The sequence below is a fragment of the Cnephaeus nilssonii genome, assembly GCF_951640355.1.
Source record: "Cnephaeus nilssonii genome assembly, chromosome: 4".
In the NCBI taxonomy this organism is placed as follows: Eukaryota; Metazoa; Chordata; class Mammalia; order Chiroptera; family Vespertilionidae; genus Cnephaeus; species Cnephaeus nilssonii.
The window spans coordinates 91,563,597-91,588,463 of NC_137075.1; the positions used below are offsets into that span (position 1 = coordinate 91,563,597).

The following is a 24,867-nucleotide window of genomic DNA, read 5'->3' on the forward strand; positions in this document are numbered from 1 at the left end:
TATGAAGCCCAGATTCAAGTTATGTTTGTTGTTTTTTCCCTCCTTGTTTTGTAGTCTTATTCAAGTCTCTTGATTTCTTTGGTTGAAGCAAAAACCCATTTTATAGATGGGAAAACTGACATTCAAAGAAGTATCTAGTTCAAAAGGGAAGAATAAGAATGCAAAATCTAGTCTTGAGCAATGCAATATCCAAATTCTTTCTGCTTTGTGATACTCTTTCTAAGTATTGGAAAATAATTAAAAATATAAGTTATTGCAATATTAGATCTTTATATATTTTTAATAATTACTCTTATAATAGAAACATATGTGTACAACTAACTATGTTTTTCATATAGTCATCTCAGTCACCACCATGATCTTTTTCCTCAAGGGCCCATGTATTGATGACTCTTAAAATCCCAGTAGTGCAAGGTGAGTGGCAAATGAACAGCATGACAGAGTCTGGGTTGGGGAACAGACCACAGCAGGCAGCACTGCTATTGGCAGAGGGACGGAGGATGCACTGTGGCTTACCCATGCCATCATGGCAAAAATAGCACAGAACAGCTGGTGAACTGTCATTATGATCCTAAGGAGGAAATGTGAAATGTCCCTGCTTGGTGCATTAATGGAGAGTTATTTGGACAGAACTGAATTGCCAGGGGAGGAACAAACAAGGTGGCAACTCACCCTTCCCTGGCCTTTCATCTCTCTGTCATGTGGTTCTGTGTCACGGGCCTCCTTCACACACATAAACCCACATTTGCATACTCTCTCCTCCCCTTGACCAACACCTGGAGATAGGTGTGCACATTCCCAAAGATGAAGAAAAAAATGCATTTTAATAAAGCACTTACAGATATTTCATCAAGAAAAAATTTAAAGAGGCTTTGGACCAGTTAGCAATTATGACTTTTTTTGGAAGAGATATCTTTTTATATAGTCACTAGATGCCCGGTGCATGAAATTCATGCACTGGAGGGGGGTCCTTCAGCCCAGCCTGCCCCCTCCCACAGTCCGGGAGCCCTCAGGGCCAGGAGGTGACCTGTCAATCAGGGGAAGGCGATTCCCCATCACACCTCTGGTGCTGCCACTGCCAGCAGCGCAAGCCTCAGCCCGCTCTGGTTACCTGAGCCTTAGGCGGCCCTGGGCGGCTGGGTAGCCGCCATCCAAGGCTTGCCTGTACCTCAGGCTGGCCCTGGGCAGCTGGGGGGCTGAGGGGAATGGGGGACTCCGGAGGCAGGCGTGCGGATAGACCCGGTGGGCCCAGCCTTGCTGTGAGCCTGCTGCTCCAGCAGGGCTGAAGGGACTGGGCGCTGCCATCTTGTGGCTGTGGGCGCTGCCATCTTTGAGGTCATGGCAATCAATTAGCATATTCCCTCCTTATTGGCTGTAGGCACCACCATCTTTGAGGGGGGACAGTCAATTAGCATATTCCCTCCATATTGGCTGTGGGCACCACCATCTTTGCGATGGTGTGAGGGTCAATTAGCATTCCCTCTTTATTAGATAGGATAGTGGAGCCCTGAGGTGGCTTTGGTTATTTCATGGAGTACTTTAAATCTATATCTGAATTAAATATTTTAACTATCATTAAAAGGTTGTCATGATCGGTGAATTCAGTGAAGGGACAAAGGGGAGAAATGCAGATCAGGAGAGGACTCACCGATTATAATGGCAGTCTTGAGCAGGGTATGAAGCTATTTCTTCAGTAGGAGCATAAATAAATTAAAGGCACACCTCTTGCATCATATTGAAAAGTTGCTTTCTGCTGGGAACACTTGGGGTAACCTGAAATAGCTGAACGCATGAATTTTTTGTTATTGGTAGCTCAGGAAAGAACAGTTGTAGCCACAGAATCAAGTGTTGTGCTTTTGGATATGACCTTGAATAGAGGCTACTACCTTTTGGCTTCCATTCCAGATAACAAATCTTTTTCCCTTCCTCTCCTTCTCAGGGAAAGATGAATGAATCAGGTGCCTCGGAGGCTTCCAAAGGGATGGCTTTAGTAAATGCAGCAGCTCTGCACTCAGAGTGGCACAGTTATCCTTGTAGGGATATAACTGAGGGTTATTCCTTTTGTTGCCCCTACAGTGTCATTCTATGGGGAAGGAAGCAGATAGTAATAACTTACCCAATAGATTCAACTAAGAAAAACAGTGGGAGAATTTACATAAGCCAAGGAGTCCAAATTAATTTTTTGCAATAGTGAATTGATTATTTTTCCTTAATTTATAAGTGATAAATTTTCCAGTTGTGGGATGGAATTCTTTGCTTTTAATCATATAGGAGCATTCTGCAAATTATTGTGAAGCATTGCTTGTTGGTGGTATTAAGTGAATGAGAATGCTTCTATATGGCTGTTTTCAGCAATTTTGATACCTAATATTGGTGCATTTTTTTGGTTTCAAGCAAAGAACATGCATATCAGCATTGGTAGTTAATATCTTTTCCCAAACTAACAATTAGTAGACTTCCCATTCCTAATGTCCACACTAACTTGACCATTACCAAGAAATATGTGTTGAACCTCTATAATGGGCAAACCATTTATTGTTCATGATCTTGGTACTACTACTCCTTTTACCTGTTTTACAATTCGGCCTTTTTCTTTTTATATTGATTACCAATAGGATCTTTGCAAAGTCCTTAATGCAGTACCAAAATTATCTCCATATATTTTAACTCCTATAAACAAAACAAGTTTTGGCCTTGCAGAGAAATTGAATTTCTTGGGAAAAAAAATACACGCTCTAAAAGCTCAAGCTTGGCTTCAGTTCACACACAGGAAGTTTCTCTGTGATTTACATTCTACTTGTCATGGTCCATCCATTTTTTAAGATAGAGTAAAAATTACATTGTGATGTAGAGGAAATAAGAATAATACTGAACATTGATTCACCAACATCAGAATAGACTGATGATCTCAAATAGAAGGAAGTCTTCTAAGCTCATGACTTATCCACAACATACTCCCATTGGCTTTAAGGTAAGAGAAGTGGTTCTACTAGTGACTCAGGGAAGCTGAACAAACAACTTCCTTTCCTTCTGTTAGTGGCTGTATAGAATTGATTACAATACCACAATTGTGCAAGTTCAAAGGTTTAAATTACATGCAAAAAAAAGGGATAAAACTTGGCAATTTCTTATTTAATAAATGTGGAGTAAAAAAAAATGCCATATGGCCATATCCTTACATTTGGATCACAACTTCTATGTCAGTATCAATCAAAAATTTATTTGAACCTTTTGTTTCCTGAAGCTGAGTATACTAGACCTTGCTTAATAATGCTGTACAACTAAACCACACCAAAATCTAGTGGCTTATAATGTCAAGTATTTATTCCCATGTTTCATAGGTCTACAGGTTGACTGAGGTTTGTCTTATCTCAGCTGAGCTCAGCATAGTAGCTCTTCTTTGGGCTGCAAGTGAGCTAGGATTAGCTCCAGGCTGAAATTAGGCTCAGGTCTGCTCTATGTGATTTTATCCTGTGGCTCCGGCTGAAGGGTCATGGGCTACCTGAGGCATACTCTTTTCATGGTACATTCTAGAGCACAAAAGGGCAACACATACTGCAGAATCATGTTTAAAGCCTCTGCTTGCATAACGTACACTTCTATTCTATTGGCTAGACAGTTCATGTTGAGATGCCATAGTCACGTGGTGCAAAGGTCTTTTCTTCCCACAGTGGAAAGACATTGCAAAGTTACACAATATACCAGGCAAGGAAGAGATGGGACATAATTTAATTTACCACAGGACCAACTATATACCTATTTGGTTATACTTGATAACAATTTAGACTCTTTTAGATGGATAGGATATCATTAGTCATCTAGCTTAACTCCCCCTCCAAATGTAGCAATTCTTCCACAACAGTCCTGACAGATGCATTTCTAGTGGCTGCTTGAGTTTTTCCAGTAGTTTTCCCATGGATGTGCAAGGGGGCCTGCTGTATTGTAAGGACATTCTAATGGTGGGGAGAAAAACTTATTTTTATTCAAAATGTGTCTCCCCTACAAATTCTCCCCACTCCTCAGGTGTCTAAACTCAGAAACAAAAATGACTATGCACTCCTTTTTTTCATGAGGTAGTTCTTTGTGATGACACCTTGCTCGTTTCCCTCATCAAGTCTTGGCTTTTCTAGTTTCCATAATCATTCCTCAAATGATGTGAAAGCATTTCCGCAAATTTCACCATTCTTGTCATGCTACCATGGACTGTCATTAAAGCCTATTGATGACTCTACTAAAGCAGAGTGTTTACTAGGGAGCAGGATGCTCTGCCCTTTGCTTGGCTCCTGCTGAGCACAGGGAGATCATCGCTGTCACTGTCTCCAATAGCAACATTTCTATCCATGCATCCAGTTTCTCTAGAAGTTTCTTTTTTCTTAAATAGAAATTCTATCCCACTTCTAGGTCCTATTGAACTCTTGGCCACATAATACCTTCACCTCTACTTCCTGAACTCCATTGTGACTGCATCATCCCAATCTTATACCTATGCAATTGTTTATTTTATATGAATGAATATTTATCTTAGTTATCTTTTCATGTGTTTTATTCTCTGTTATCTCAATCTCTCTGAGCATTTGCATTCTGACATTCAATATATTCCTCCCACATAAAGGACAGGTCTAAACTTGTAACCAGGGCTTCTCTTTCTTCATCCAAGTCACAGATACAAGTATTGAGCAGGTAGCTGTTAAGGGCTTAGTCCTATGGTTTTTCCTGCAAGATCTGGCCATCTGTTTACTGGGCTGTCTATAAATTCTTGCAACAGGTAAGCGTTCCCCATTTTCCTTCATTGTGATCTCAGAGATATCACTAAAGACCATGTCTTATGCTTTGTTGTGATTTTTACACTCTGTCCAAATCATTCTCCTGATCCTCCCACTTGGCCAATGTATTCTCAAGAAAATGAGATTAGTTTGGTGTGACTATCCTTAATGAAGCTGTGCCAGCTCATTGTATCTCCTCTAATTTTTTACAGCCCAGAGGTCACAAAGTCAAATGCCCATAAAGGCCCAGCAGGTAGTAAATATTTAGATCAGAAGGATGTGTGTGTGTGTGTGTGTGTGTGTGTGTGTGTGTGAACTATTCATCTTTCACCTAGAAGACTTTGCCAGCAGAACAAAATCCTTTTGTGAGCCAATTTCACCTGCCATTTGATGATTCCCCTTCTAAATAAGTTGATGGTCTGTTACTTGTGTGAATGCATATCTTTCTCCGTTTTGAAAATGAGGACCATATTGGTACATCTCCTACCATAGATTTATAAGAGACCATAAAGGTCCCAGTTTAGTGCCAACTCAATTTTAAAAATCCCCTCTCTAGGGTCTCTAACAAATGATTGTATAGATTTTATTTGCCATCTTTCAAAGTAGGGTGATCTTACTACATCACAGTGCAGCTGCTACTATTCCTCTTTCCTTTCTGTGTCAGAGGAAAATTGGCTTGCACCTTTTCCACAACCAAATCTACCTATGTCCTTGGCCTCCTGCCCTTTGGCTCTTCTGGGATTTCATGCCATCTGTTATCTCATCCCGATTTTATCTGTTATATTTCCCTTCCTCTACCTCTTCCCCATCTGCTCACAACTTGGTCAAATGTATCTTTCTTTGTGGGGGGGTCATTTCACTCAATGGGTTTCCAATAATGACTTGAAGTGAGCTTATATTCCTTAATTCAATATTCAAATCCATGTTATGATATGGCCTCAACCTACCTTTTTATACAGCAAAACCCATTTCTCTCTAGTGTACACACTATGTTCTGGTAAAACTCATCCCCTGATCAGACTTCATGATTCTCTTAACCTTTGCTATTGGCCACACTTAGCCCCATTGCTTAGAATGTGATTTCATCAATCTTCTTTTCTCTCCTTTTATTTGTTGAAATCCTAGATATCCTTCACAACCTAGTCTATGAGCCACCTCTTTGATGAATCTTTCTTTGTTATCCCTAGCTGAATAATGATTTTCATTGAATCCTGTTGAGCTTTGTCTGTTACTGCCTTTCCCACTTTCTATATTTGAGCAGCTTTTTGGTTCATGTGTTATCTCACCCATTCAGTTGTAAAGTGGTTGAAAGCCTACACTGTTTCCTATCCATCTTGATATCTTTAGGACCTAGCACAATTCTTTGCATGTAGTATGTGCTCAATAAATGCTTATTGGTTGATTGAATAATTATTTCTGAGATGCACTAATAATGATGGATCTAAGTGTTTTTCATAATTGGACTTAACTCCCTATATTTTGGGTCAGCCACTTTTGAGATTTATATAAACCAATCTTCTCTACTAGTATATAAAACAAGAAAATAGCCTTTATTTTTTATCTGATATGTTACAGATTCTAGACTAGGTTTCTTTCATAAATATTAAATATGTATTATTCCTTTCTTTATCTCCAAAAAAATCCTCTTGGCAGAATTTTTGTTGTTATTTAGATGAGGAAACAGAGGCTAAAACTTTAAAATAAATAGTTACTTATTTCAGAGCTGGAGAGCCAGATCTACACTTGGAAGTCTCCTGGGAGGAGAGGGCTTTTGGATACATGTGATGGGGAGAGCAGAGGATTGGATAAAAAAGATGCCTGGCTCTCTTCTGGTTCTGGTTTTTATTCACTATGTGAGTTAGGAAAGTTTATATTTGGCTTTTATATTTGTAAAACTGAGTTTCTTACACAACTGTGCAAAATATGTCTCCCCTTACTTACTTCTATCCAAGAGATTAATAAGATGATTTCTAAGGAACACTTTGATTTTCTCTGATAAAAGAAATACCATAGATAAGTATGAAGTGAAGCATTTCCTGCATCTACTGAAGGTTTTAAAGAGGGTGAAAACAGCCTTTGAACAATTATCAAAGTAAAAGCTAGAGGAAGAAAAAGTCACATACATTTCTATACTAAAAGGGTAATATGCAAATTGGTCAGGATGCCCTCATGCAACAACCAAACAGCAAGCTGTGTGGGTCGACCAGGCCAGCAGGGGGGCAGTGAGGGGCGACCAAATGACCGAACAGCAGGTTGCATGGTGCGACCAGGCCAGCAGGGGGGGACAGTGAGGGGCGACCAAACGACGGAACAGCAGGCTGTGTGGGGTGACCAGGATGGTGGGGGGAAGGGAGCAGTGAGGGGTTGGCAGAGGGGGGCAGTGAGGGGCGACCAGACCAGCATGGGGAGGGGGCAGTTGGGGGCAATCAGGCTAGCAGGCAGGGCAGTTTGGGGGCAACCAAGCAGATTGGGGAGAAGTTGGGGGTGACCAGGCCAGTAGGAGGGGGCAGTGAGGGGTGATCAGGCCAGAAGGGGGGCAGTTACAGGCAATCAGGCCAGCAGGAAGAGGCGGTAAGGGGCGATCAGGCAGGCAGGAAGGTGAGCTGTTAGGAGTCAGCGGTCCAGGATTGTGAGAGGGATGTCCAACTGCCGGTTTAGGCTCAATCCCAGCAGTCAGACATCCCCTGAGGGGTCCCGGATTGGAGAGGGTGCAGGCTGGGCTGAGGGGACCCCCCCATGCATGGATTTCATGCACCAGGCCTCTAGTATAAAATAAAATCAACAATTAATGTAGAGCACCTACTAATCTGGTACATGTATTGTGCATTACAATTTACCAGGCACTTTTACATATATTATCTCAGTTCATTCTCATAACTACTGTCTGTGGTACATAGACTAAGTATTTTTATTGCCATTTTTGAGATAATAAAGCTAATACTCAGAGAGGACCAACACTCAGATCTTACTTGACTCCTATGGAACAGTCTAGGGTTAAACTCAGGTTCCCTGGATTCCAAACCCAAGTTAAGTGATCTTTATCTCTTTGGTTCTGTTGATATGAGATCATTCAAATTGAACCATCCACATTCTGTCCATGTTCAGCATTAAATTTAAACCCTTCCGTTATAAAGCTTTCTCACATCGCTCTAACTTAAAGCCAGTCTCTTCCACATTTTTATTGTCCTTGAGTAGATCATTAAAGATCTGTTGAAGTTGTGAAAATTCCTGGATCATCTTATCAGGTAGTTCCCTAGAAGCCTGAGGTGGGTTACCTTATAACAGCCCATTGAAATTCATTCCAGTTTCCATCCTTCTTGATAGTTGTCACCATCCTCGGGACTCTGAATCAGCACAAGAAGTATTTGAAAGGTAGATGGTGCTGTTCATTTTGGAATTGATGCCTAACACAATATCTTGTACACAGTAGGTGCACAATACATACTTGCTGAATTAATGGCTAGACTAATCAATGATTAAGGATGGTACAGAAGTGCAGAAAGTTTGGTAAGAATACCAGGAACAAATTTCTGATAATGGAAGATCTAAGATACCAAGCTGAAGAGTTTGATATTTGCCCAGCTGGCAACAGTAGTGTTGTGAGCACCAAGAAATGGTTTCACTGGGTTTTCTACTTCTAGGGCAGATTCCACTTTTTTTTTTTTTTTTTGTCTTTTCAACTCCACTGAGACCACCTCCTACCAGTAAGACAGGCTGAAAAGCCAAACAAAGTAAGGAAGCCCATTGAAAGCACTGGTTTTTCTGATGTCTCAGTTTGTTAAATAAATTGCAGGTTGTATCACTTGGCCAGAGGCAGCTGACAGGCAGCTCATATACTTTAGTTTCATTACAGGAAGTGGGTATCATTATTGCCTAGACTGTCGCAGTGAATATGGTGATTATATGCATCCCTTGCAATTTGGGGCTGACAGCATAGTTGGGCTGTGCTAGAGAATCCAGGCTGGCACCCTGATGTAAATGACAGCTCTGGGCCCCTTAAGAAGGAGGCAGACGTTTGTGATGTAAAGAAAGGTTCATGGGCCCAATGAAAATCTTAACAATTAGGATTGTAATTTCTTGGCTTGTGAGTGATATTTAACATCCTTCCCTTTCATATTTTTTTCTGGCACCCCAGTGCACAAAGCTCCAAGACATCTGGATCCAACAGCTGCCTATTACTAAGATTTCAACCACCAGCAGAAACAGTGATAGTTGTTAACTGGTTAATAAGAGGCAGCGTCAACATGACCATAAAGCGAATTTTGAAATTCCCAAACATATACCAAACTCTGATGAACAAGTCCTCTTTCAATGCTTGAGGACTGGCTCTCTAGCTCCTCTTAAGAGTCCATCTGTATTGGTAGGTTTGCCTGGAGAGAGTTTATTTGGGCTTATTGTATGTTAGAAAAAGGATGGTTCCCCATCTATATCATACTATGAAGCAACTGCTGTTTCTGGAAAGAAAATACCAGGTGACATACCTTGTACCTTCTCTCCATCCCTTATCTAGTTGGAGGGATTGGATGAAGTGTCTTTACAGGACTGGTGAGACCACTTCCTCTCTTCTTCCTATTTGGGGGTTCTTTTCCCTGATTTGGGAATACCCATGCTAATTTAATCTTTGCAGGGGGCAATGGGGAAAGGGAACAGGACTAGAAATAGGAATAGGAAGCCTGATGTGTGGCCAGGTCCACGTCTCCAATTCAGCTTCACACACAATAAAGTTTGCTGGTCATTTAGCCTGTGTCTATTTCTCAACTGGCTTGGAATTCAGAATGGAGAGTGCTATGATTTATTGCCCACTTAAAACTCAACATTACGGTAGAGTAGTGATTCTGTTTTTCTAGCTGTTGTATTGCAATGACCATTTTTGATATATTTGGCAAGTGTGTTATATAACTAAAATAATTTTTTCAATATCATGGTCTGCTCAAAATTAAATGGTAGTTCTAGAGCAGTGGCCTACATTAAATTTTTCCTGATAGTTATAGCCATACAGATATATGAACTCACAGAACTAAAAGTGTATTTACATAAAATTTATATGTACCTTTCTATACTAAAGTTGCTCTTGGGCAACTTTCAATAATGTATTTTATTATCACTATGTTTGCTGGCATTTATTAAACTTATTGTTTATTGGCTAAATGTACAATTCCTATTGGTGTGATTCTAAGTCAAGGTGAAGTTCAGAGGAAGTCTGTTTTGTTTAAATCAGACCTTTGTACCTTTGTAGGAGGCTGCCTAACAGTGATAGCTTTTGTTGTTGAGCTTTAATCTATGGCAAGTGCATTAAAACCCTGAATTGAGCCACCTCCCTGAAGCACCAGTTAGGTCATTACTTGGTTGTCTGATAAGGAATGAGCTCTGCTTGTGGATAGGTCACTAAGGTGCTTGACTCTAGGTATTTGCCTGCAGAAAGTGTCCTGAAGTCAGTACAGCGTAGAGTAGGAAGAAATACAGGGGGGTACAAAAGTAGGTTTATAGTTGTTGGTATGGAAAATAATACAGTACTTAAAAAATAATAATACAGGAATAAACTCTGTGTTTTGAGTGCTCACAACTGTAAAACTACTTTTTTTTCATATGTTTGTATTGATTTCAGAGAGGAAGGGAGAGGGAGATAGAAAAATCAATGATGAGAGAGAATCATTGACCAGCTGCCTCCTGCACACCCCCCACAGAGGACTGAACCTGCAACCTCAGCATGTACCCTGACTGGGAATTGAAGCCTGACCTCCTGGTTCATAGTTTGACACTCAACCACTGAGCAACACCAGCCAGGCTGTAAGCCTACTTTGCCCCACCTTGAACATATATGTTTGAAAGTCTGGGGAACTGTTTTTGTTGTTGTTGTTGTTGTTTTTCTTTCAGTGAGGCGTGGTGGACAGGTTTAGTTGCACTTGTCTAATCCCTTGTCTGCATCCCTATTACTTTGCTTCCTCTCCTTTATGTTTTTCCTTTCTTCTGACCTTAATCACTACCTTAAACGACTCTCATCTATCACTGGACATGTACATGGCTAGTTAGTAACAGTAAGATAGCTGTTCACTGCTGAATCATGGGTGCTCTAGCATCGCTTCTATGATGCCTTTCCTGATGGCCTCTGAACCTCTGGGCCAGCATCAGGTGTTAAGTGCAACACGAATCATTGCTTTTCTAAACAGCTAGAGCTCTTCTCCTGCTGGAAGAGATGCCTACAGAAGAAAGTAGGGGAGTTAGCCTCAGGGCACACTTGGGAAATAAAGCATTTTATTTCTATTTTTTTTGAGTGTATAGTTTTCTAAATTCCATAAATGTAATTGTGCCATCAGCAAAGAAATATTTGCCATGGGGTTTGGGAGGGTCCTTTGGACAAGAGAGAAAATATTCTCTAAGATTTAACATGTTTATAACCTTAATTTTTTTAATTTATTGAACCCTGAAAGTCTATATTAACATTCAAAGGTTTTTATCTTGGCAAAATTAGTGACAGCTGGTTGATATTCTTAAAAAAGAAAAGTTATGCCAATTATTTCCTCTTTTTCCCTTTTACAGACTGTGTTTTATTTTCTTTCAGCTTTCTAAACTTCTCCAATCCTCCTTACCACCTCATCTGCATATACCTAGTTATATCTTATCTAACTACAGTTTAAATTTTTTCACCATGGGCCTGACCCCTCCAAACTAAGGCATTTTTCTGTCCTGAAGGGCAGAGTGAGTCCTCTTGCTCCAGTCACTGGGACAATTTGTCAAGGACTGTTGGTGGATGTCTATTTGAAAATATTGAGTGGGAATATTCTTTATCTTAACTTAGTCAACTCTGTGCTCATCTCTATTTGTCTTCTTATCTCCATGTATTTTATAATGATTTTTTTAGTGCTTCATATATTTCAAATTACTGTCACAAACATTTCTTTATTTTCATCATCATCCAGTAAGCTCAGTGATGCCATCCTTGTCTTACACATGAGGAAACTATGCCTGGAGTATTGGTGACTTGTCTCAGGACCTGCGACAGTGAACAATTAGATCTTATGTCTACATCCTCTGACTCCTGTGCCATTGCCCTTTTTATAGCATCACTCTTGAGTGTGGAACAATGCTGGATATATTTCTCTAGCTTCTTATGGGCCCAACAAGGGGCCTCGTACAGAGTGCATGATCAGCAGATACTTGATCACGAAATTTTTACAACATGACTCTGACTTATGCCACATTGATTTGGAGAAGTAAAGGTATTGTTTTATGAATATCGCTTTGTGTAAACATCCTCAATTTGGCAAGTCTAGTACAAATTGAAAATGGATGGTGGTTGTAGTACAGGCTACTCAAAGGTGTACCAAAAAGACATTGATGAGGGGATGGCCTCCCAGAGGACAGAGCTTGAACATCACACTGTCCAGCACTGGCTGCTCAGAGGAGTTTAGAGAAAGGCAGTAACATGAAGATTAGTTTTCCTGAAAGTCTGGCATCTTGGATCATTCCGTGGTTAAATTGGTGTTTAATGGGAATCACCTGGATCAAGGAACTGGGAATGGGATGGAGTAGTGTCCACTTCCAGCCTTCAGTTTTAATGTAGACCCAGTAAAGAAGCAGGGTGGGTTGAGAGCCTTGGTAATGGAACACAGAACCTCTCACCTCCAGGTCTACAGAACAAGTTCTTCTCTGGCCACCCAGGCTTGTGTCTCCTGAAGACTGCTCAGTAGACTATGTGCAATAAATAATGGCCATGATCCCCCGAGATATGGTCATAATCCACATTTCAAAACACTCCCAAAGCAAAATTGAGAAAGAGAAAATGAACCATGGATGGAGATATTGCACTCTGCACTAAAGTATGGCTTGCTGAGAAATGCCATTGTGCCAGGAGCTCAACTGATCATTTAGTGAGCACCTTAATGAAGAAAGACATCCTATATAATAAAAGGCTAATATCCAAATCAACCGAATGGCAGAACGACCAGTCACTATGACATGCACTGACCACCAGGGGGCAGAGGCTCAATGCAGGAGCTGTCCCCTGGTGGTCAGTGTGCTCCCACAGGGGGAGCGCCGCTCAGCCAGAAGCCAGGCTCATGGCTGGTGAGCCCAGCAGTGGTGGCAGGAGCCTCTCCCACCTCCGCAGCAGCGCTAAGGATGTCCAACTGATTTCTTAGGCCCGCTCCCCGTGGGCCTAAGCTGTCAGTCAGACATCTCCCGAGGCCTCCCGGACTGTGAGAGGGCACAGGCTGGGCTGAAGGACCTTGCTGAGGGCATGAATTTCATGCACTGGGCCTCTAGTAAAAAAATAAAAATATATTGTTTGCTCTCATAATGCTCAAGGTCTGATTGGGGAAGAGAATCATTCTGTTAAAAAATTTAAATGAATTAGCCCAAATAATTGATTTTATTGTTAAATAGATACTGGAGAGATTATAGGATTAATGGAGTATAGATCTAGTTAATTCAAGATGGCTCCAAGAGAAATGCTTGTAGAGTTGTATTTAGTTCTATACATCTATGCACATTGACTAGAAAAGCTGGACTCTGTAACTAAAGGATATCTCTTCCTGACCTAAGGAAGGCTATCTCATTCAGCTTCAGGGTGAGCCAGACCTGGGTGATCTGTCCTGTTTTTGGGTCATTCCAGGATCAGTGATGCCTAATGTCTAATCAGTTGCATTCCCTGGAGCTCATGTTGACTCTAGATCATTCTGATGTTTGATTCACCCTGGAATCTACAGCTTGTTCTGTGATTGGTTCACATTCCTGAAAGGCCTTCTGTGGAAGTGAAGTCTCAGGGTTTCTACTAACTGTCCAGGGACTGTCCAAGAGCTGAATTAGAACTTGACCACAGATGCCTTTTGATAGACACACAAGGGCCTAGATCCTCCTAAGTCATCATCACTTTACTTAAAAAAGAAAGGAGATGCCTAGATGGTTTGGCTCATTGGATAGATTGTCCACCTGTGGACTGAAAGGTCCCCAGTTTGAATCCAGACAAGGTCACATGCCCAGGTTGTGGGCGTGATCCCCAGTTGGGGGCCTGCAGGAGGCAGCCTATCAATGATTATCATCATTGATGTTTCTATCTTTCTCTCCCTCTCCCTTCCTCTCTGAAATCAATAAAAATATATTAAGAAAAGAAAAGAAAGGAGAGGGTCATAGAAACTAACTTTTGGGCATGTTAAATTTTAAGGTCACACATACACACACACACACACACACACACACACACACACACACACACACACACCTCTCTAACAGTGTATTCTTTAGGCTTTTGGATAAAGTATTTTAGCATATTTATATCAATAATAAAATTGAAGTGCACACATAAAGAAGAGAGAGAAGGAATGTATGTGTCCTTTAAATGCCGTAATGTGAACAATCCTTCATGTTGTATATGGATTTATGATAAACTCCATGGATAATCTGTGTATCTAATGCTGTGGCTGGCTCTTGGACTGCTCAGAGTTCATGCAGTATCATAGAGGAGTGATGATTCTGTTTCTCAGGGATATTTCCTCCATTGAGCTGAAACTGACTCACTTTATAATTTGGTACATATACAAAATTCAGGTAAAATAAGGAGACCTGTTCTCGGATTATTCTATCAAAAGAGCATAAAGCTTTGAAACAATTCTCCCTGCTGGTAAGTTGTTTGCCTTTCCTAAGGCATGAGTCAGCTCCCTTTGATGTGTTTGCAAGTTTCCCATTTGGATTACTTTAACTAAACTCACCTGAGGCCCAAGGAAAACATTCTTCTTTTTATACCTCTGCTCAGGTGTCCAGATGACTCCCTGGGTAGTGGCTTTGATGCCCTCTGGAGGCCAGCAGGCCTACCTTTTCTAAATGTGCTGCAGTGGTTTAAATTTAACTCTCTCCCCCACCCCACCCCCCGCTGCTTTTATTATGGTGATTGGAGGTAGGTCAGAATCAACCTTTTGAATTAGAAGTGCTGATAAGATCCAAGACAGAATGTTACAGTGGTGCTAGTAGACAAAGTGGAGAGCCATAAAGCATCACCTGGAGAAAATACCTCCCTGAGACACTATCTCCAGGACACACACACACTGGTGTCCCTGCATGCAGACAGCCATTGCTGATATATTAGCGTCTGCTGGCCATTTTGTTTACGATAACTAGGAAATGAAAAATGAGCCCCTATTTCAGCGTGTTCATCCTAAGATGACACAGTAGAATCTCCTTGCAGGTAAACCAAGAGAGCTCAGTGAATCACCATTTATCACTCAAGGAACTTAAGTGTCTGGTAGATGCATTGGAGTCCTGGAGACAGATATTCATTGGGTTGCAATACTATGTTCTTCTCTTATTCCATCTAATGCAGTGAACTGCCATCCTAGCATCAGAATGATGTGTGCTGGCTCTTAGAGTCCCAAGCTTTTAACATGTACATGATTCACTCCACAGAACTAAACAAATTTTCAGAAAGAAGTGTCAGGTCATTATAATTTTAATAACTTTACAACTTTGCTCTGTCTCCTCCATTACCAGACTATTCCTCTCTACCGTCATCTTTTGCCAGAAGCCTCTAATTTATTTTTCTGTATCTGCAGCTGCTCACCTTCAAACAGTGTTATGTTGAATTGATTTTAGTGTCTAAAGCACCCTTAATGGAATCTGAGATAGATGAGTCCATGCCTAAATTGGGTGCATTTTTCTATATTTTGTCTTAACTTAATAGAAGTGTGCTCTCTTTACCAGGTAATCATTGACTGAACAGGTATAGGCCTCCTTCTCATTTGACTTCCCCACTCATATTTGAGTTATTTTGCATGCTTAAATATAAACTATTGGTCTAAAGTTGAAAATAAATTATGGTTAGCTTTAAGTTATGCAAGCTTCTATAATAGGGGTCAGCAAAATTTTTCTCTAAGGGGCCAGAGAGTAAATATTTTAGGCCACATGATTTTTGTTGCAACTCTTCAACTTTGCTAATATAACATAAAAGCAGCCACAGACAATATGTAAATGATTGAGCATATCTGTGTTCCAATAAAACTTTATTTACATAAACAGGCAGCAGCCAGATTTGGCTCACAGTTTGCTGATCCTCTGCCTTAGGCCAATCTGCCTCCTACAACCTTTGCATACCCATTCAGCAAAGGCATCATTAAAATAATGCAATAATCTACATCAGATTTTCTGACCATCCCAAGTACACTGAATTTATCAGTTATGAAATGTATATAATAAATCTCTCTCTCTCTTTTTTTTGCTAGAAAATGATATAGAGGTATAGAGGTTAGCCTGGGAATTTATCTATGGAAGTGACTAAGAATGCTTTACTTATTAAACCAAGAATTATTAGTTCTTGGTTTATGTTTTTTATTCACATAGGTCCATTCACCTTGAAGCCATAATGTTAACTCAGTCTGTCACTTGAAAAATAATTAAATAGTAAAGCACTGTAGAGAATCACTAAAGGTTTCCTTGGAACTTCAGAATAGATCTTAGAAGGTTAGTAGCTATTTACTGGTCTATCTTCTATGGAGGACCTGATCATCATCATCAGGTTGGACTATCTAGTACTAAGAGAGGAAGTCTCTCCTTTGCAGCCCACTCAGAACTGACCAGACATCTTTGTGGAAACTGACTAGTCTATAAGGAAGGATCAAGGGACTAAATTGGAGTTGAGACTATCAGCTCATGTCATTGTGCCAGGGGAGATGTACTGGGTGACTGACTCCCTTAGGGGCTATCAGCAATTATGTAAAAGAGAAGAGGGTGCCTGAGTGTGGTTGAGCATGGACCTATGAAGCAGGAGGTCAGGGTTTGATTCTCCGTCAGGGCACATTACCAGGTTGTAGCTTGATCCCCAGTGTGGGGTATGCAGGAGGCAGCCGATTAATGATTCTCATGATTGATGTTTCTATCTCTCTCTCCTTCTCCCTTCCCCTCTGAAATCAATAAAAATATATTAAAAAAATAAGAAAAGAGAAGAAGGTTAACCAAGACCAGATCAGGAAAGAAATATAGGACATGCAATTTAGACGTACCACATTTTGGCTGTGTGAGCTTGCATTTCCAAGTTTATATCTATAAAATGGGCCCTTGAGCTCAACATAGAGTAGGAGGAGTGTCTAGAGATGATCCCCATATGCTCTTTGCTCACCCTGTTCTTTGAGGGCTGGACCACAAGCTAGGTGAAATATATAAAAAATGTATATGTGTATACAAACAGGCATGCACTGATGTACACATGTATTGTGTCTGTGTCTGTGTTGTCTGCATGCATACATGCATTATAGAAGTTTTGTGGGGAATAAGTTAAATGATAGGTAAATATTTGTAGACCAGTTTCTATCTGGTGTACATGGTTTATGGACATTTGTTGAGTGACTGAAGTTTTGTACTCCTTACTGCAGTTTCTCAATAGTGGCTCTGTTGATGTCATGGGCCAGATATTTCTTTGTTGTGTATTGTCAGATAGTAAGCAGCATACCTGCCCTGGCCTGTACCCACTAGATGCCAGTAGCACCCCACACCCAGTTATGAAAATCACTAGGCACAAAAGCACCTCCCATTGAAACTACTGCCCTAGTGGAACCAAGACATTGATAAAAGGAAATGGTTCCCTGACTTTAGCAAGAACCTGGAGGGCATGTGAGAATACAGATTGCTGGGCCCCACTCCAGAGTTTCTGATGCAGAGAGTCTGGCATAAGATTCAAGAATTTGCATTTCTAATACCTTCCCAGGTGCTGCTGCCACTGGTGGTCTCAGGATCACACTTGGTAAGCACGCAGATAAGATGTAGGAGGTTTTAGGAAAATGCTAGATGATTTAAAACGTACTTCCCAATTTTGAGGATTCGAATGCTATTACTGTGCACACAGGGCTTATGGTCTCTTTATGAAGGCCATCGGGTGGTTGTCTCACAGCTGTGGTGAAGATTTGCGGGGAAAGCAAGGAATTTATGGGAAATATTTGGTCGTCACTGGGTTTCAGTCAGCACTGCCCTGCCAGCTGTCACCCGAGTTCTGCCAGGAGACTGCTCCAAGTCTTGGCGTAACACTGGGGCTCCTACAAAAATGAACTTTAATTTTTGCTCTGTAGTCAGACTTAACTACCAAACAAAGCATTGTGACATTGGGGTCTGGGAAGTGAAGTGAATATTCAGAGTGAACTTGAAGGACATGATGACTCAGTATTCCAGTCTGTGACTGTGGCTGTTAGAGCCTTGGCTCAGACTTGCATCTTATTTACTTGCATCTGCTGTCTTGTCCTTCCTTGATTCCCCCTTCAGGTCAGAGTTCCTGTTGTCCTAAGCTGTCATCCCTGCTTTCTCTCTCTCCCTTTTTTTTTTTCCTTGCTTGTAGTTAGAGATGAAGCTGTCTTGAGCTATTTATCAGTCTTATCTCTCTTGGCCCTCTGTTAGTATTTCAGACTGTGGATCTAATCCTCTTTAATTGATTGATCTCATATAAACAGACATCAGCAAAACACCAGGTGAAGCACAGCTGCAGCCAGGGTGAGAGGTGGATGCAATTTTGCTGGATGGGTGCAAAGGTCATGGAGACCTGTGCAGATTTAGGAAAACAGAATTAATTTCCAAGCCATTTCATGTGAATTTTCTAGGGACAATCTGGAGTTGATGAACTTGAATGGGAGGTAGTCATTCCAAATAGAGAAGTATTCTGTAGGTCATGCGCAAAAGCCCCTGACTCCACCATCATCTGTCTTACTATTTCTCACCCAGTTATCCTACCAGCATATTCATTATAATCATTAATGTCACCCCACCATCAACATCATTGCTATATTTTACTTTTGAAAGCACTTCATTTCTCTTAATTACCAATTAACACAGGTATTATTGTTGTTGTCTTTGTGTTGTTATTCTCATTGTTCATACGGATAGCTTGAGATTAAGATAGAGGAGGGACCTGCTCAAGATCACCTGGACAATGAGAGGCAGAGCTTTGACTGGGTTCAGGTCTTCAGATTATAAGTCTTAATGGTTTCTGGAACCCAGGACAAACAATTTATCCTCCCCTGTTCTTCATGTCACAGCCACAGTTAAGTCCTTCAAGGGAAGGGGACATGGTCATTGTCATGGATGACAGTGAAAGTCCAAACCCTCTTCAAGGCTCACAGCTGAAGTCTTATCACTCTGGATGATTCCTGATGGGCTGATTCTCCATCTCTGACTTCTCCAGGGAGAGACCTAATTTCTTACATATTTTGAACCCTTTAACAGTGCATGGCTCTGCACACCCAAAGTGTACACTTGGTGCTTCTTAGCTAACGATTGTCCTGGGTCTAGAACAAGGAGATGAGACAGTAACATTGAAAGAATGAACCGATGCTTTTCATGAAAGTCAATTAATAGTCACAAAAAGAGCCTCAAAAGTGTTCTAATGCAGTGTTTTATCCTAGAGAACATCAATGTAATTCTCCCTCAGCCAAAATTATCCAATGAATCCAATAAATTGTACATCATCTCTTTGTATTTTACTGACTGCATATATAAAGCACAATGAGACTATATGTTTTGCCCAATATTTATTGAAAAAAAAATCTGAATATATGCGACCAATTATCTACTTTATCCTATCGTGTTCATATCCTGTTTAGCCAAAATTTAGCCATTCTTTTCTATTATACCCACACATTCAAATTCAGTATTCATTGATTCACTTATCCATTAATTCAAAAAACATTTTCTAAACACTGATAGAATTCCTATATTTGAGATACCTAAATTAAGTTAAACAGATAGGTTAGGCAGACATAAAGTATATATATATATCCAATTGCAACATGTAACACATGTGACTGAAATATAACATGGTGGAAAAATCTATGGGTTTTTTAAGTCAGACAGATTTGCATTCTGATCTTAAATATGTCTCCTATTAGTTGGTGAATTCCCAATTCTCTCACTCTCTGTCTTTAACATATACAATCTGAAGGGTAATTGGAGAATTTAAAAATTATTCTATCAAAAAATATTTGCCAACCACCTACTCTGTCCATCAAGGTCGTCTGGGTTATGTTTGGCAACAAACAGCTTAAAATATTTGGAGCCCTCCTGGCCAGTGTTGCTCAGTTGGTTAGGCCTTGTCCCTGCACCAAAAAGTTCCCAGTTCAAGTCCCCATCAGGGCACTTGATGGGCTTGCAGCTGGTTCCTGGGTATGGAGCATGCAGGAGGCAGCCAATGGATGTTACACTCTCACATGGATCTCTCTCTTTCTCTCTCATCCTCTTCCTTCCTCTCACTCTAAAAATTAATAAAATTTTATTCTAAAAAATAAATGGTGGCATCAAGCAACCAAACTTCGTTTCTCAGTCATATTCTATGTCCATTGTTAGTTGGCTCGTTGCCATCCTCACTCAGTGAGCCAGGCTGACAAAGAAGCCACTAGCAGGAATTTTCTGAGTGGAGTGGTTGAGAGAAAAGGCGAGAACTCTGGTGGGTCTCACACCAGCAGTTAAGTGTGTGGCTCAGGAGTGACCCCAATAGATTGATCAACACTGGTCTCTTGGCTCTCCACATTACAAAGGGACACAGCAGTTCTCTCTTACTATGAGCCTGCAATGGTGGAGGGGAGGGGACTAGAAAAATATTGCAAACAGTGCCATTGGTAACTTTGTATTCTAGGACCCAGACCCTGAAATGGGTATGGCAGACCTGGCAGTATGTGGACCCAAGAGGAATCACATATATGCCATTCTCCTTGTATTACTGCCTTACATTGAGCTCCCAGATTCTGTGGGAAGCCTGGAAAGGAAGATACTGAGAACTGCTTCCTTTGCACACCTCCCTGGCATACATGTGAGAGGCCCAGTTCTGTTTCAGTCAGCTGAAATTTTTTGAAATAGTGGAAGGTACATTCTGCCTTCTTCGGGGGCACTCAAGAGTGAATGAAAAAATTGCCTTGAGGGAGATATTTATTCCTGAGGATTTTTCTTGGCCCTTGTGTATTTTTGCTCCTGAAATGTGACCCTAGTGTCGGCAGTATTTCTGGGGTCACCTCCACAGCATGAAATGTAATGTAGCTGACGGAAGATCAGAAAACTGGAACCTGACTCATTTGATGAACCAGGTGGGCTCTTAAACAGTCATTATTGATGAAGAATGACTTGCTGGCTATTTAAAGACAGCTATTTACTGTGCCCTGCAGTTTTTATTTATTTATTTTTCCTGAATGCACCTGAAGATTCTTTAGCAATGTCCTCTGATTTACCACTTGTCTTCGTAGTATTGAAGAAAAACATAGATTGAGGTGACTGACTGGGTAGCAACTTTGATAGTGATGGGTGTGCAGTTATTATCATTTATAGTCATACTGTTTTTGCAGCCACACTTTGCTTATCTTGGGGAGGTGTATAAATGCCACCAAGGAACATGAAGAGAAAGCAAATACTAAATTGTGACAGGAAATCAACCTTTCAAATGTTGTTTTGTAATGTCCCATTTGCTAAAATCTTCATTTATTTTCATTGTATTTCTTGATGACAGTGTGGCCAAGCCAATAGTCCTGAAGCTCTTGCCACTATGTTAACTTCACTAATGAGGGAAAGAAAGGGGAATTATGACTGACATTAATTGAGGTCCCAAAATATGCACAGCCACCTGCCAGGGTTTCATACCTGTGTGTTCTTCTAAAATCCTCAAAAAGCTTTAGAGGTAGTCTTTTCCTTCATCCACATGTCCTCCCCCCCTTTATGTTTTCAGAGAGGGAGAGAGAGAAAGAGATAGAAACATCAATGATGAGAGATAATCATTGATTGGCTACCTCCTGTATGCCCCCTACTGAGGTTCGAAGCTACAATCTGGACATGTGCCCTGACTGGGAATCAAACCATGACCTCTTGGTTCACAGGTCTATGCTCAAACACTGACCAATACTGGCCATGCAACATACATCAACACACATCCCTTTTATAGTAGGAAAGTAAGAAATAAGTTAAATAACCTGCCTAAGGTCATAGAGCTTTCAGAACCACAGGCATTATTGGAATCATGCTGTGCTAAAACCCGTGTTTATTCTTCTGAACCAATTAACTTCTGCAGTAATCAGTGTTGTATATGGTCAAACAATTGCATAGTTTCTTCTCTTGATCTCATTTCTCTTCTGTTTGTATCTTATATTATTATTTATAAAGTGCTCAGATATTAATCATATCATCTCAGCCTTAGAATGGCCTTATGAAGTATGTAAAGCTGGTATCCTATCTGCATAATCTGGTATCAAGAAATGGGCCAGAAAAGTTAAGTAACCTGCCCAAGGACAGTCAGGGTTGACTCTGAAGCCAAGATTTTTAGCTCTTAAATCTTCTCTTTTGTGGACACATGGACCATGAGAGTTTATTTTCATGACAGCTGAGCATGATGGATTCAAACCTGCATGACTATCTGGGTATTTGCCACAAGGCTTATAATGAACTGAGACAAAGCAGTTAGCCACAGTGTATAATGCCACTGTGGTCCCATGACAAACGACGAGGAGGTTGAAGTAATGAAATTTTATGCGATTGAAGAGACCACATCCGAGGTCTAGTACAGCCACGTTTACCACTACAGGAACACAGTGGTTGGGAGTCTCTGTCGACATTGGCCATATGTGAGCAGGATTAGGAAGATCTCTCTGAAACAGCAATTGCGGCAGCAAATGTGTGGAGCCTCAGATAAGGACCAAATATTTACTCTGGCAGAGATTAAATCTTTCCTCTCCCTGAATCTATTATGGATCTTGCAGAGAATCTGCCCAAGAATATATCTACCTGATCATCCAGCTCACTGAGCCAGAACCGTACTTGGCCACTGCTGTGGCTGAAAAGCTGCAGAGGGCTGGTTTACTAGTAAAGCTCACCTCTTTCACCCTCAAACTGTTCTCCATACAGATTAATTAGTGACTCAGAGGCGAGTTGAATCACTAGCAGTCCTTGCCACACATCCAGGATTTATACAGTGGCTTCTCATTGAAGAATAGTGATGCAATGAACAGCCCACTTGTATGGTATGGGCAGAGGAGTAATGGTGCCTGCAGTCATGGTTTCTTAACTCCTCCAGTCCATTTATTCTGCTAAACAGATTCTGACTCAGATTCCTATAGCTTTGCTTATTTAGGAATGAGGGTGACTAGGCACACACACACACACACACACACACACACACACACACACACAGCCTTAGCAAAGAACATTAATTGTTTAACTAAGAAAAAGCAAAAGAAGTTATATTGACATTTCTGAATTCCTAGAGAATTAAGGAGTAAGAATAAAATGGATCATAATATTATTAATTATGGGCATAAACTATGCAAAAATATCATCAGATACATTTATCTATGCATCATATCTTAATGTTAGATACTTTAGTGCTGAAGATGAAGAGGTGGAAATAAAACAGAACAACACTGAGAACATAATGTCACAACAAACAGGGATTTAAGAAATCATGGGTGAATGGAGTCACTACTTTGGCAAGCACCCAAATCAGTTTTCCCAGAGAACAGAACCTGGGAATTGCAGGCATCATTTTACATTGTGTGCTGTATGCTGGGTACAAAGGAAACAGTGATATCCACCCTGTATCTCAGCATCTCTGCCTACTGAAAGCAGCCTTGGTTGATCAGCCTAGATTCCTACTTTCTAAGATCAAGATTCTTGGTTGGGCACAAGGTGTGTTCATTTACTAAAGAAAAACTGGGAAGTTGAGGAAAGCCTGTCTTTTAAAAAAGATAAGTGAAGCGTACTAACTCTATGGAGACCAGTGCCTAAAATCTCACCAGAAGTCATAATTTATCAACTTTAAGCACAGTAAGTGCTTAATAAACATTGCATTTATGTATTGAATGATTGAATAAATGAATGACTGAACCAAATTACTAAATCTGAGATTCAGCAAAATCTTTCTTACATGTTAGTTCATATGGATTCTAGACTTCTTTTCCTATAACCTTCTCTTTCTTCTCCTACTTGTCCCCTCCTCCTCTTCCTTCTCCCTCTCACTTCCCCTTCTTTCTCCTCCTCCTTGTCTTCTTCTTCTTCTACTTCTTGAATTAGGAAACAGAGGATATGGGACTATGTGAATAAATACTGTGACTCAGTCTTGTAGAACATCGGAATTACAACAAAATTATACCATCGGTCAATGTCCAACCTATAGCCAATAAGTCAATAAGTCGGACTATCCCTTTGCCTATTCCCCCTGGCGCCCTACATGCCTTGATGCCTTTCCAAGATGTGGAGAGAGACTGATTCTGGTCACTAAGGTTATTTTCATTTTATGTCTCAGTTTAATACTTATCCTAACACTTGGTTGTAACTAATTATCAGAGGAGAACAGTAAGAGTTTTAATTGCACTGTTACTTATCAATATTTCACTTCCTAGGAGGTGGATGATATCACGACCTCCACCTTCACCACCACCATCACCAGCACCATAATCATTCCTTCCATTGCCACAGTGTTTTCCTTTTGGAATTCATTGTGTTTTCACCTGCAGAAGTCTTTTTGGGTATCAGAGGTATCTTCTGCTGTGTAACATAAAGCTTTAGTACTGAATATTGCATCCCTCTTTGGATTAACCTCAGGACTAGGGCTACAAGTGTGGGAAAGGTGACAGCCACCTGACTCTGAAAACCCCAGCTCAGTGTCCCTGGACTCTACTGAGGACACATTTTCTATTTTAGAAATGTATCATCAGGAGTTGGTCCATAATGATAGCTCCTCTTTCATTGATTTCTAATGATTCGGCACCCCTCTTCTTGGCCTTGATTACCCAAAATGTACAAGGCTTAGTTTCACTCTTTAATCCTCAATCTGAATTGTATGGTGCTGTAGGGTCCAATGTCTTATTAGTATCTCCTAGAAAACAGGCCTAACTCACTACACAGAAGTGAGCTTTGCTGTGCTACTGTACAGTTATTAGGTAGTTCTGTGGTCCCAACTTTGATATCTGTTGAGGACTATCAAATGATGTAACCTATGCTGTGCAGTCTGTGAGAGCAACTGGGGTAGCTTGATACTGTTGGTTTTATGTTTAGGATGAAAGCCCGTGGAGAGATTGTTAACTTCATGCTGACACCTCCCTCTGAGTACCTACACATTTATTGTTAGTTGGCGGATCAACTTTAAAAAGAGAAAACCTTGTGGTTGGTAACA

The 24,867-nt window shown here is 40.7% G+C and overlaps 1 protein-coding gene across 18 annotated transcripts in view; it reads left to right on the forward strand.

The window, feature by feature from the left end:
- Positions 1–24,867, forward strand: part of NRXN3 (neurexin 3) — a gene marked incomplete at both ends in the record, with an annotated part of 1,469,510 nt that overhangs the window by 1,257,182 nt on the left and 187,461 nt on the right. The window lies entirely within an intron of this gene.